We start from the raw sequence: 13,005 nt of genomic DNA, 5'->3' as shown, positions 1-13,005 counted from the left end.
TAGAGACCTTACAGTGGTGCAGCTGTGTACCGCTGTAAGATCTCTCGTATAGACGTACTATGCAGACAGGAGAGAGCTCTCTCATCGACATAATTAAACCCCTCCCGCCCAACAACCGCTGGTAGCTATGTCGGCAGGAGAAGCTCTCTCGCTGACACAGCGCTGTGCACACTGCCACTTATGCTGGCGAAACGTATGTCGCTCAGGAGTGTGTTTTATTCACACCCCTAGCGACATATGTTTTGCCAACATACGTGGGAGCGTAGACATGGCCTAAGACAACATGTAAGTGCTAAACAATCATATCGGTACCAAACATGAAATGCTTTCATGCTAATCATAAACAAGAATTGTGCTCTATGCCAATTAATACATTTCTACTACCCGGGCACAGTCCCGGGAACATGTTCTGTTGGTCTGAATTAGTCACACCACAAGCAGTGGCCTCTTTCAACTGCTGAATCGGTGATAACTAACTCTGCCTCCCAAAAAATCCAATGTCGGTAGCGTGGCACTTCTAGCTAGCTCTCTATGCTGCCCTCACTCTGAGCTACATGATCTTTTTTCTCCCTTAAAAGTAAAATACAGAGGGGAGAAGAAACAGCCAAGGCAGAAATTAAAGAAGTGGACTAAAGAAGTTTGATTTGAAGTTCTTAAAGGCAGAGGGCCCATCTCCTGAACTATATGAGAAACTCCCATTGAAAGTCAATGGGATTCCCGGTCATGGAGGATATGCAAGACCTAGCATAAAACACTGGAGTAATGAAAGGAGAGCGGAAAGGGAGAATAGAATGCGACGCACACAAACAGACACCATTGTTCTCAAAAGAATAACTAAGGACTTGAAGACAAAGTCTAGTATTAGTAAATATATTAACTGATTAAAAGTATTTTCTTTTAAGGGATTCCGTTAAATGGAAAATACTTAGTTATAGAACTCAAGATAAGATAAATAGATAAAAAATATCAGTAACCCCTGGGTCAGAGCTCATGTGTGGTAATGAAATATGTCTTATCTTATACTTAACTATAATATTGTAGAAGAGTGGACTCACTGCTGGGGTGCCCCCACATGGCTGGGTGTGACATCTCAGACTTTCTCCTCTCAAGCATCCCTGTGAACAGTCACTCCAGGCCTGTGCTGGTCTGCCTCTTTTCAGGACTCAGCCCTCTGGCCAGGTCAAGCTGTAGTCCGACACCTTCCAGGGTAACAGAAAGTCCAGTAAAAACAAATATCTGATTCCCTCCAGTCTGCTGCCCTCAATTCTGGGACCAGTTGTTTGTACACCCTTTTCTCAGGGCTTCCAGTAGTCCACGTGCCCATCTCAGGAGTGTCATACCACCTTGCCAGTGGTTGGTAGGGGAACCCTTGCCCAGTCCAAGTACTGGGTTCCTGTTCAGAGACCTTAGGGCAGGCAGTCCTGGTTCATTCCACCTGACTCCTTGCTAACACCTCTCTGGACTTCTTCCTACCAAGCCTTTTCCGGGGCTTTCTGTTCCCTACAGGCCTCTTCACTCTCTACTCCTAGGAGAGTCTCTCCTTGCAGCCTCCTTCTGCTATAAATGTCCTCTATTTATAACACTGCTCAGCCCCTCCCCAGTTGGGTTTCATCATTAATTAGGCCTGCCCACCCTCCAGGTGCAACCAGGTAGGTTAATTGATAGGCTGACTCCTTTGTTCACCTCTGGGGTAGACACCCCATCACAAATATGTTTGTTTATTAGGGGCTAGATTGTGAAGTTTCCAACAGCCCTGAGTACGGGGTGCAGACCAGAGAGTCACAATTCGGTCCCGGTTTCCCCCAGCCCCTGCTCCAGGGGGAAGTAATTTGCACCAACCTTTCCCCTGACACAGACTACTTTCCTCACATTGCTGGCTCAGCTGTGCCAGCCAGTACTTTGGGGAAGTGGGTGGAGTGAAGTCTTCTGTGAAGACTTGAGTGAAGTCACTGCCTTCTCCACCCACCCATTTTTGGGGGAGTGACAGCTGACAACATTGACTCTCCCCACTTTACTGGAACTTGTGGCACTGGTAGCTCACTCAGGGGAGTAAGGGAGCACCTTGTCCTCCCTCACGTTTCTGCCCAGAGAGTCACAACCTCACCCTACATGGGCATTGCAAGGTTTATGATGTCCCTAACTGTTCATTTCCTTGATTTTAATGCAGTGGTTCTCAAACTTTTGTACTGGTGATCCCTTTCACACAGCAAGCCTCTGAGTGCGACCCCCCTTATAAATTAAAAACACATTTTTATATATTTAACACCATTATAAATGCTGGAGGCAAAGACGGGTTTGGGGTGGAGGCTGACAGCTTGCGACCCGCCATGTAATAACCTCGTGACCCCCTGAAGGGTCCCGACCCCCAGTTTGAGAACCCCTGTTTGAATGGCTTGCGTTTAGAAAATGTCGTGATAGGCAATGATGCTGCTGGTATTAAATTACCTTAGCTAGTTTTAAAATGAGGCTTTTTGGTTTTGGAATAATTTAACGTTTTACAATACGAGACTGATTCATCCATAACTCTCTCTGAATTTTCACAGGGAAAACATTTGTGCTTTGGAAACATATTTCAGAGAGCGTCCTGTAGCATTAGTCAATAGTGTAACAGATTTGAGCTGCCAACCTAATAATAAACCAACAGTGACTTGTGGTTGAGGTCAATATTCATTCATATTGACCTAAGAGCCAAATATGGACCAAAGTGAAACCAAGATAAATATTTGCCTTAAGAAACAGTAAATCTTGATATTGGCCAAAACCAGAAATCAGTTCTATTATGCACTCTTTATAGAAAAACTGGAAGACAATAAAGCTAAACAAGCACATTTTACAGAAAGAAAAGAGAGACGCTTTTTAGGCAACATAGCAATTTCTGATTTCAAAACCACTTGCCTCATTGATTTTTTATCCAAACCACCCAGCCACCACAGAAAAATAAAGCAGATCACCATGGGCCATTTTAAAATATACACTGCTTAGCTCTTTTTCTTTGTCAAAACAGCACATTTCACTGGAAAGAAAAAAAAACAGCCTAAAATAATAAAACGCTGAAATTAGTAAATCATGTTTGTCAACCCAGGTACAAAGAGCCAAGACTCCTTTGTTCTGGTCTTCACTTTCTGTGACCTGGGACAAGTCACTTAACATTCTTGCAGTGAAGTTTTCCCCTGTATAAAACAGGGACTTACCTGCTTCACAATGGTGGTGTTATTTAGGCACTGTCCCTGCAAACACTTAGGCATGAGATCTGCTTTGCACAGGTGACTCACCCCATTCATCTCAATGGATAGACATTGAAAACCTCCCTCATTCTAAGTGATTTTAGTTTTATTTCATGCAATGCAAAAAGATCCTCCTTATATGTGGGTATTTTCCAATCTAGTCCAATCCATAACTTGCTGTGGAGTCTCACAGCCTCCAATTCTTGGAGCTACCGTGTTCTGTCACCCTGGAGGAAATCCTGGTCCATTGGTGTCAATGGAAGTTTTGCCATTGACTTCAGTGCAGTTTTCACCCTCTCTGCTTCCATTTGGTGCCGTCACGCAGAAATAAAAATGTCATTTATTAAAGGTAGGCTAATAATACAGACGTTTATTTGCCAGCTTGACAACCCAAGGAAGTAATTTTTACTTCAACTCAGTGTCCGGGATATCAGGGTATGTTTACGCTGCCGCTGGGATTGTGCCTCCCAGTCCAGGTAAACAGACTAGTGCTTCTCGAGCTAGCACACGTAAAATAGCAGTGTGGATGCTGAGGCATGGGCGGCAGCTCAGGCTAGCCACCTGAGTACAAGCCGACTTGACCTCTGGGTCCTAGCCCAAGCTGCTGGCTGTGCTGCAATGTCTATACTGCTATTGTTAGTGCATTAGCTTGAGCTGAGTTAGCATGAGTCTGTCTACCCAGGCTGGGAGGATCGCTTCCAGCTGCAGGGTAGACACAGCCAAAGAAGCATAGACACTGAAGATGGGAAAGACCTATGAGAGCATCTGGTCCATCCTTCCACCAGTGCAGGAGTGTTCTCTACAGCATATCTTCCAGTGTTTCATGGAATCTACATTTCAGAGTCTCGAGCAATAGGGCTTCCCCTACGTTCTCTGGGAGCCTAATATGGGTGCATCTCACAATCAGGAAAACTTCCTCATGGAGGCCCTGATGCAAACCCTGTTGAAGTCAGGGGCAAGACTCTCCTTGGCATCAATGGGCTTTGAATCAGCCCCATTCAGCCTAAAATGTTCCCTTTTTTAATTTCAGCCAGTTGCTCCTAGTTAGATCTTAATGCCCAGTCCTAAAAAAATTCCTGTAGCCACGCCTCAACGTTTTCAAATGTTTGTCCATCCCACCCCATTGCTAAATTGTACTTATTTAGCACATTTAATGTTTCCTCGTGTTAGTTCTAATTATTTTATTTTTCTTCTCTGAACACTTTTGATTTGTCAGTGCCTTTCCTGTAATCGTGGTGCCCAGAACTGAATGAAATAATCCCGATACAGTTGTGATTGTCCAGTAGAGGGGAGTATTATAACCATCCTTCTTCAGAATGTGATTTTTTCTGCATATGCAGTCACAAATTTGACTGGGCTTTTTTTGTAAACAGCTGCTATGGAGCAGTGGATTTCATTAACATTATGTCATGAGAAATAGAGTTGATTTTAGTTGAACCTTGCTGACTTCTGAATGGAGTTTCATTCTTTGAAATCCTTTTTTGATGGCAGTATTGTACAGCCTGTTAGTAATGTCCATCACCTTTGGGGTCATCTTTGATCTCCAGATATCGTTGTTTTCAATTTTCTCTACATCATAAAACTTCACAGAATATAACATGCCTCTGACCTTGCTGTTTTGGGAGGTTTATTTAGGTGTCCAGTGTATCCCAGATGGATTATTGAAATTCATTTACCACGATCTGTCTGGACTGTTTTGAAATTACAACGAAGTTACAATTTATCTAGAATTCTGGCTGATGATTTTCAATATACATATAAGTTATACCTGTGTTGAGATTTCTCTGAACTGGCTTCCAAAGAAATGTTCAGTTTTGATTACTAGGTTCTTATTCTAAGATTACTTTCTTACAAAGCTATGATAATAATCTTCTCGTCCATAGATCTCAAAGTGCTTTATAAAGGAGGTCAGTATCATTGTCCCCATTTTACAGACAGGGAAACTGAGGCACAGAGAGGGGGAAATGAAGTGCCCCAAGTCACTCAACAGGCCAGTGGCAGAGCCACGAATGGAAGAACCCAGGTCTCCTGGGCCAGTGGTCTAGCCACTAGGCTACATTGCAACTTGTAAGCTAACAGCATTGGCCTTTTTAATATTTGACTCCACAGGGTTAGGGGGAGATTTTCAAAGGCACAAAGGGTATTTAGGTGCTCATCTCCTGTTGGAAGATGGAAGTTGTGTGCCTAATTTCATTCTGTGCATTAGAAAAATCTTCCCTTTACTTGTTAGATGCTCATAGCATGCTGCTACTGAAGGCTTCCCTCTATGCTCATAAAATACAATACCTGGGGTTTGAATTAAAGTTTTTTCCCCAGGAGCTCCTTGATTATTTAACATGATCAAGAAAGAGAAGACGAGTGTTTTCAAATCTAGACTATTTATTTACTTTCTTTGTTCATTAAGGGCCTGATCCAAACATCGAAGAACAGGGAAAGCCTACCAATGGTATTGTTGAGCTCTGGAACAGGCCCTCAGGAGCTTGGCCACATTTATAATTGTACCTTACTGTTAGCTCATTAGTTGTTTTCTTTCTCTTTGGTGAAATGCCAGAAGACACTTGAAGGCTCTATAAAAATGTGCAGTATTATTATGAAGTCAAGCTGGGGAATTCTGGGGTCCATCCAGAGGAAATGTTTACCAGCTAAAGCACCTGGAGACAAGTGGGATGCGTTTGTTCAAATAATGTAGGAAGTTTGGATTCTGACAGAGGGCCAAAGGCCTTTCAGCACAAATTGTCAAAATGCGGCAGCTTTTAGGGTTCATCATTTTTAATCTTACTTCTGTCCCAGGCGGACAAAATTGAGCCAAGTCATGTGTTTTGGGGCTGATGCAACTGGCATAAAGGAACTTGTTTATGTCTATGTTTCTTCAGTGCTGGGATTCCTTTGCTTTGGCAAACACAAGCAGCCTCAAGGAGAACCAGGAAAAGGGGGTAGAGGAGGGAGCTGGAAGAAAAATGGGCCAAAGAGCCTCAGCCTGAGTTTTAGTCAGGGACCTTGCCTTCTTGATGGGAGATTTTCCCCTCCTTGTCTTTGCTCTTTCATTACAGTGCTGGTAAAGTGGAACAACAGCCTGAGATGAAAAAAGGGGTCATCACCCTATTAAGGAAATTTTATTTCAAGAAGGCTCCTTTTGGAATATGATTTTGCCTGAGGGAATATTTCTTATGAATGAAGCAATGAAACGCTGTGTTTCTTTCAATAGTTCCTTCAGAGGACCTTCCGTAGAAATCAAAGTCCTAGAGAAGGGGCAATACAGCAGCCGCTATTATAACGAGGTGCTTTTGTTGTGGGGAGTACTCATACTTGATCTTTTCAGCAGATTCTGATCATGGGTGACAGTAGTACATGGCAAAAGAAACTGAAAGAAGAGCAGGTATGCATATTATGTACACATATATGATAGATAGAAATAGATAGAAAGATATAGATATGTATGTAGATGGGCAAAATTTTCAAAAGCACCTAACTGACTAAGGGTTTGTCTACACCAAGCTCTAGGACTCTCAGACTCCAGCCAGAGCCCACATGTCTTCACCACAGTTAAACAGTCCCTTAGTCCAAGCCTCTTAGCCCAAGTCAGCAGACACGGGCCGGCTGAGGGGTTTTAATTGCAATGTAGACATGCCCTGCGGGGCTTACGTCTCATGTTCAAATTGCAATTGTATGTAACCAGTCAGCAAACATCTCCCACTGAGCTCTGGGTTTATATCTCCACAAGCCATTAGGTCAGTGTGGCTGCCATGCTTTCTATTTATCGTCTGATTTACTTTTGTACTTATTTAATTTGTGAAAAAACAGAAAAACCAAAGACGAGAAATATTCAGGACCATATACTGCCGTTGGGCTGCATACCAAGCTTCTACTGAGAGTTCTGTGTGTATTCAGGGAAATACATGCCCCTTAAAGAACAGGAAATGAGGAAGACCAGGGAATGGACATCATAATATTATTGTTAGATACATCACAAACAATTAGGTTCAGGAATCCAGGGCCAGATCTTCAGCTGGTGTAAATTGTTGCAGCTATATAAAAGTCAACGGAGCTGCATCAATTTACACTAGATAAGGATTTGGCACTTAGATTTCCATGATGATGAAATCATTGGAATGTATCCATTGTGATTGTTTCTTGGAGTCTTCAGATGGGAGAAAAACGATTAAGTCGTTAAGAAAGATACAGCACTGAAATCCCCAAATGTAGAAGTACAAAAGTGAAAAATCCCAAGATGGACATTGCAAATAGTTTACAAGCACCAGTCAGTCATGTCCAGGAGCACAAATAACAACATCTGGAAATTCTCTTAGTGCCACTCATCTTAGTTGGAAATGCCACAAAATGATGACGAAACTGATCAGATTACAGCTACTCACTGGGAGGTGGACAGCTATAACATCAGAATAACAACCAGACAGTATGTTTCTCTTATAGAGTGCAACATATAACTCTGAAATAAACCTGAGTGCCAAGACATGAGGACCAGAGCAGACAAAGGTATGATTGCTATGACTAGGGTGACTAGACAGCAAGTGTGAAAAATCAGGACGCGGTGGGGGGTAATAGGCGCCTATATAAGACAAAGCCCCAAATAGCGGGACCGTCCCTATAAAAATCAGGATTTCTGGTCACCCTAGCTATAACATGGAATTAAAATAATCAAAAGCGGGCAGGCATTCATCTTGGACAGATAGATCATATCACAAAACTTCCAACAGTTTTCTTGACTGTTTGTAGGTTTTCCCCATCAGATGCTACCGTGGTTACATAATTTACTGTCTGATAATTTGTCAAGATTATCACATATTACGTTTCAAATTCCAAGATGCTTCCTGTTTACAAAACAGGAAATCCTAGGAAGATAATATGCAGGTTACAACAACCTGAATACTCATTTATTGCTGTTGTTTTTTTCCTCATTAACTGTCCTGAAATCAAAAGAAATATTGGAAAGAGAACATATTCCAGCTATGCAACAAATTCATTTTCCATCTCTTTGGCATGTAATAGGCTTTTTATAAAATACATGCATTTGTAGCAAATCCAAATGTGGACATTATGTTATTTCTAATTAATGTAAAAACCTAAGTCAACTCAGATATTTACTTTATGTTTGTGTAAATTCCTTCTACAACTTCAGTGAGATACAGTAGGTTTGCTTGTTTGATGACCCTATGTGTTTGTGCACTCACATTTACTTCCACAAGATTCATGAAAGCCTTCAGGGGCCTAATCTTTGACTGGAGTCCATCAATTTCACTCCAAGGGAGCTACACCAATAGAGACCAACTGTAAATCAGGCCTGTCATAAATATAAAGGGAAGGGTAAACACCTTTAAAATCCCTCCTGACCAGAGGAAAACTCCTCTCACCTGTAAAGGGTTAAGAAGCTAAAGGTAACCTCGCTGGCACCTGACCAAAATGACCAATGAGGAGACAAGATACTTTCAAAAGCTGGGAGGAGGGAGAGAAACAAAGGGTCTGTGGGTCTGTCTTTATGCTGTTTTTGCCAGGGATAGACCAGGAATGGAGTCTTAGAACTTTTAGTAAGTAATCTAGCTAGGTATGTGTTAGTTTATGATTTCTTTAAATGGCTGAGAAAAGAATTGTGCTGAATAGAATAACTATTTCTGTCTGTGTATCTTTTTTGTAACTTAAGATTTTGCCTAGAGGGATTCTCTATGTTTTGAATCTAATTACCCTGTAAGGTATCTACCATCCTGATTTTGTAGAGGGGATTTCTTTACTTCTATTTACTCCTATTTCTATTAAAAGTCTTCTTGTAAGAAAACTGAATGCTTTTTCATTGTTCTCAGATCCGAGGGTTTGGGTCTGTGGTCACCTATGCAAATTGGTGAGGCTTTTTACCAAACCTTGTCCAGGAAGTGGGGTGCAAGGTTTTGGGAAGTATCTGGGGGGAAAGACGTTTCTAAACAGCTCTTCCCCAGTAACCAGTATTTGTTTGGTGGTGGTAGCGGCCAATCCAAGGACAAAGGGTGGAATATTTTGTACCTTGGGGAACTTTTTGACCTAAGCTGGTAAAGATAAGCTTAGGAGGTTTTCATGCAGGTCCCCACATCTGTACCCTAGTGTTCAGAGTGGGGGAGGAACCTTGACAAGGCCTCTGACCTATAAGACTGTGTGGAACTGTCTCCAGGTGCAAGCTAAACTGCTATAAAGCCAGGTTGAAATAAATATAACTGTGTCCACATACAAAGTTGCACTCATTTCACTAAATCAGTTTAACCTCCAACTTTTGTTGAACCAGAGCAACTTTGTGCAGAGATCAGGCCAGAAAAATGTAGTGGGAGCCCCATCCCTGGAAGCACTGAAAACCGGACTCCACAAAACCCTGTGAAGCATATGCTAAGGAACAATCTTCCACTCACAGGGGCCAGATCCCTCTCTTAGGTCTTTTCCATCTCCAATTTCAGCAATACTATGAAATACATTATTTGAAATTATGTTGCAGAAAGAAAAAAGGAACAAAATAGTAACACCAAGATAAACGATACCGGGGAAACAAATTATGAACACAGGATCACTTTTCTAAATATTGAAGTATTAGACTTGCTATTTCTCATTCAATTGCTTCAGCCACTAGTGCATAAAAATATCTGACTTACAATACATAAATCACTGTTGTAACTGAGAATGGAAAGCATCAGATGTCGAAGGACGTACCTTCAACGAATAGTATCTTATCAGTTTCTGCTGTTAAGTACAAGTGGGATAACAGCTCTCCTCCAAGTCTAGGGTAGAGGGCGTTAAAGAGGAAGGTCGAACCTAATGAGGAACCGTTGAGAGATGTAAACAATTAATCTCACATTGCACTGCATCTGCCATCTTCCAGTGGACTTTGGGCTTCCTCCAATCCCCACAGGACCATCTGATAATAGAACCTCAACAACAAAACCCTTTCAAACTGGATCCTTCCATACATATGTACGTTTAGGCCAAGGTCGCAGCTGACCTTAGCTGTTAGGAGAAATGTTCAAGAAAAGTTCTTTGTAGAGAGCTAAAGGAATTTAAACAAAAGTGAATGAAAGGGGAAACAACTGGTACCTTTTTTTGAGAGAAGCTTGGCAGCACATTCCATGCAGTTTCAAGTGCCAGCTATTCAGCACCACCCTCCTCCCCTTGCCACTCCAACTGTTTAAAACATGGATCTGGATCAAGTTTGTCTCAGTTCGGAGACTGCAGTGATCCATGAATATTTTCTGTGGGATAAAGCTACCTGTCAAGTGTTCCCACTTGTTTTGGAGGCTACTAGCCACAGGCTGCCAGACCCCTGTGAGTGAAAGGGAACGAGACTGGCAAAGACAGCTGGCTTCAGTGGGTGGGTGCAGCATTAGGAGTGACAGCATTTCAGTTCTGGCTAGACATTGCCTTGCAGAAGGGCTTGGAGTCCTCTCAAAGAGGGGCTGCTGCTGGCAAGTCGGGCATCTGGAAGCACTTGTGCCTCTGCACTTCATCAGTAATAAAGGGGCCTTTGTGGTCTGGCCTGTCTGTCCCAGGATGCCCAGCCGTTGTAGAAAAGCCAATAGCGGTTTGAATGACTCTACAATGAGTGTTTCGGGGCTGTTGACAGGGGAATGCGAGAAAGAGAGAGCAACTAAGAGCAGTAGGGAGAGGCACTGTGCCTCTACAAAGTGTAATACTGTCTCCTGAGTACGGGGAAGTGGATTCAGGGCCACCAGCTGGGGCTACAGTTTGAAGAAGGGAAGCCAGCATTTTCCTTAGCTGTGCTGGTACACGGGGAGTGGTGGGAATCATGCCCCCCCCCCCGATACATCCTCTCTAGGGCAGTGCTTTTGCAGCCAGATGACAACTGCCTCCTATTGCAGGTGGGAGGCGGGGTGGAGAGGTTCTCTCACCTCCAGTGCTACAATCTGAGCCTACACGTAGGAGGTTTCCATTCCAGCAATATCTTTATGGAATGGAAACCGTCCCCATAGAACAGCTAGCCCTCTCCTCCATCCCTACTGCCAGAACACCCCAAGCCCAGAACAGCCATGACAACAAGGCTGGATGAGGCAGTCACCATCTCTGGGGACCCCAGATTGGAGCAGGATACTGGGATCCCCAGTCTCCTTTGAATGTTTGCAGCTTTTCAAGCAATTACCTACTGGTAATTACCTACTGGTTGGTGTGGAGATCCCCCACCCCAATCCCAGGATGCTCTGTGGCTAGATACTTGGCATCCTGTCCCAACTGGTCCTGGGAGGCCCCCAATGGGAGTGGTGGGGGGTTCTGGAAGACCCAGCCAGGGCTTTCCCAGTCATTCATGCAAATTTGATGGCTCCTGCTGTATGTTACACCTCTCAGAGCAAGGTCCCAATGCCTGTATGAAAAAGGGACAGAATGTGCCTAAAGGGACAATCCTGAGCAGGGAGCCAGTTTGCATCCACATTGTTCCAGGGATTGCTCCTGGAGGTACTGTGCCTCAGGGAATCCTGAAAATCAGACCCTATTTCTGTGGGAAGCTTAAGTTGCAGCGCACTGCCGTGAGAGCTCCTATTAGCAAGACTGTATTATTTTACAAAATATGCTGCAGTTCAGTGCCTCCTCCCGTCCTTGGCAAGCCCCTGGAATGCCCGCTACTTAGGTGGGCTGGAGGATGAACGGCCAGGGAGCTGGCTATGTCAGCTTTACCCTAGCTGTTGATCCCTTTACAGAAGGGAAATGCAAAGTGAACAGAGCTGGGGTGGAGGATCTGGTCTGTAGCATATCTCCAAATCCAACCAACTGCTGCGTACTGTCACATTTCCTACTACATGCTGGGCACCAACTCTTGTCATACAATTTCAACCAAAGTGTCAACATAATGTCAACACGTTGATTGACTGTAACAAAGCCTGGCTCATCAGACTGTTTCCTGAAGCTCTCTGTGTTGCCCATACCATCATCTAGGGGCCTTCTCTGAAAGTGCCAAGGAAAGCGCTAGACTTGCCTTTTTACAAAAGGCAACAGGAGCTCTTTTCAATTATCGCCAGGAGCCAAAATGGGGAGCAATTATGAATCAGGAATTGGTCAACAGGAAGACTAAAGCAGGTCCTACTGAAAGGTGAACTGTCAGGCTGGAGGGAGGTTACCAGTGGAGTTCCTCAGGGATCAGTTTTGGGACCAATCTTATTTAATCTTTTTATTACTGACCTCAGCACAAAAAGTGGGAGTGTGCTAATCAAGTTTGTGGATGCCACAAAGCTGGGAGATATTGCCAATTTAGAGAGAGACTGGGATATCATACAGGAAGATCTGGATGACCTTGTAAACTGGAGTAATAGTAATAGGATGAAATTTAATAGTGAGAAGTGTAAGGTCATGCATTTAGGGATTAAGAACAAGAATTTTAGTTATAAGCTGGGGACACATCAATTAGAAGTAACGGAGGAGGAGAAGGACCTTGGAATATTGGTTGATCACAGGATGACTATGAGCCGCCAATGTGATATGGACGTGAAAAAAGCTAATGCGGTCTTGGGATGCATCAGGCGAGGTATTTCCAGTAGAGATAAGGAGCTTTTAGTACCATTATACAAGGCACTGGTGAGACCTCACCTGGAATACTGTGTGCAGTTCTGGTCACCCCTGTTTAAAAAGGATGAATTCAGACTTGAACAGGTACAGAGAAGGGCTACTAGGATGATCCGAGGAATGGAAAACCCGTCTTATGAAAGGAGACTCAAGGAGCTTGGCTTGTTTAGCCTAACCAAAAGAAGGTTGAGGGGAGATATGATTGCTCTCTATAAATATATCAGAGGGATAAATACCGGAGAGGGAG

The sequence above is a fragment of the Lepidochelys olivacea genome (genome assembly GCF_965140295.1).
Source record: "Lepidochelys olivacea isolate rLepOli2 genome assembly, chromosome: 4".
Classification (NCBI taxonomy): domain Eukaryota; kingdom Metazoa; phylum Chordata; order Testudines; family Cheloniidae; genus Lepidochelys; species Lepidochelys olivacea.
This window is presented reverse-complemented; position numbering follows the sequence as displayed.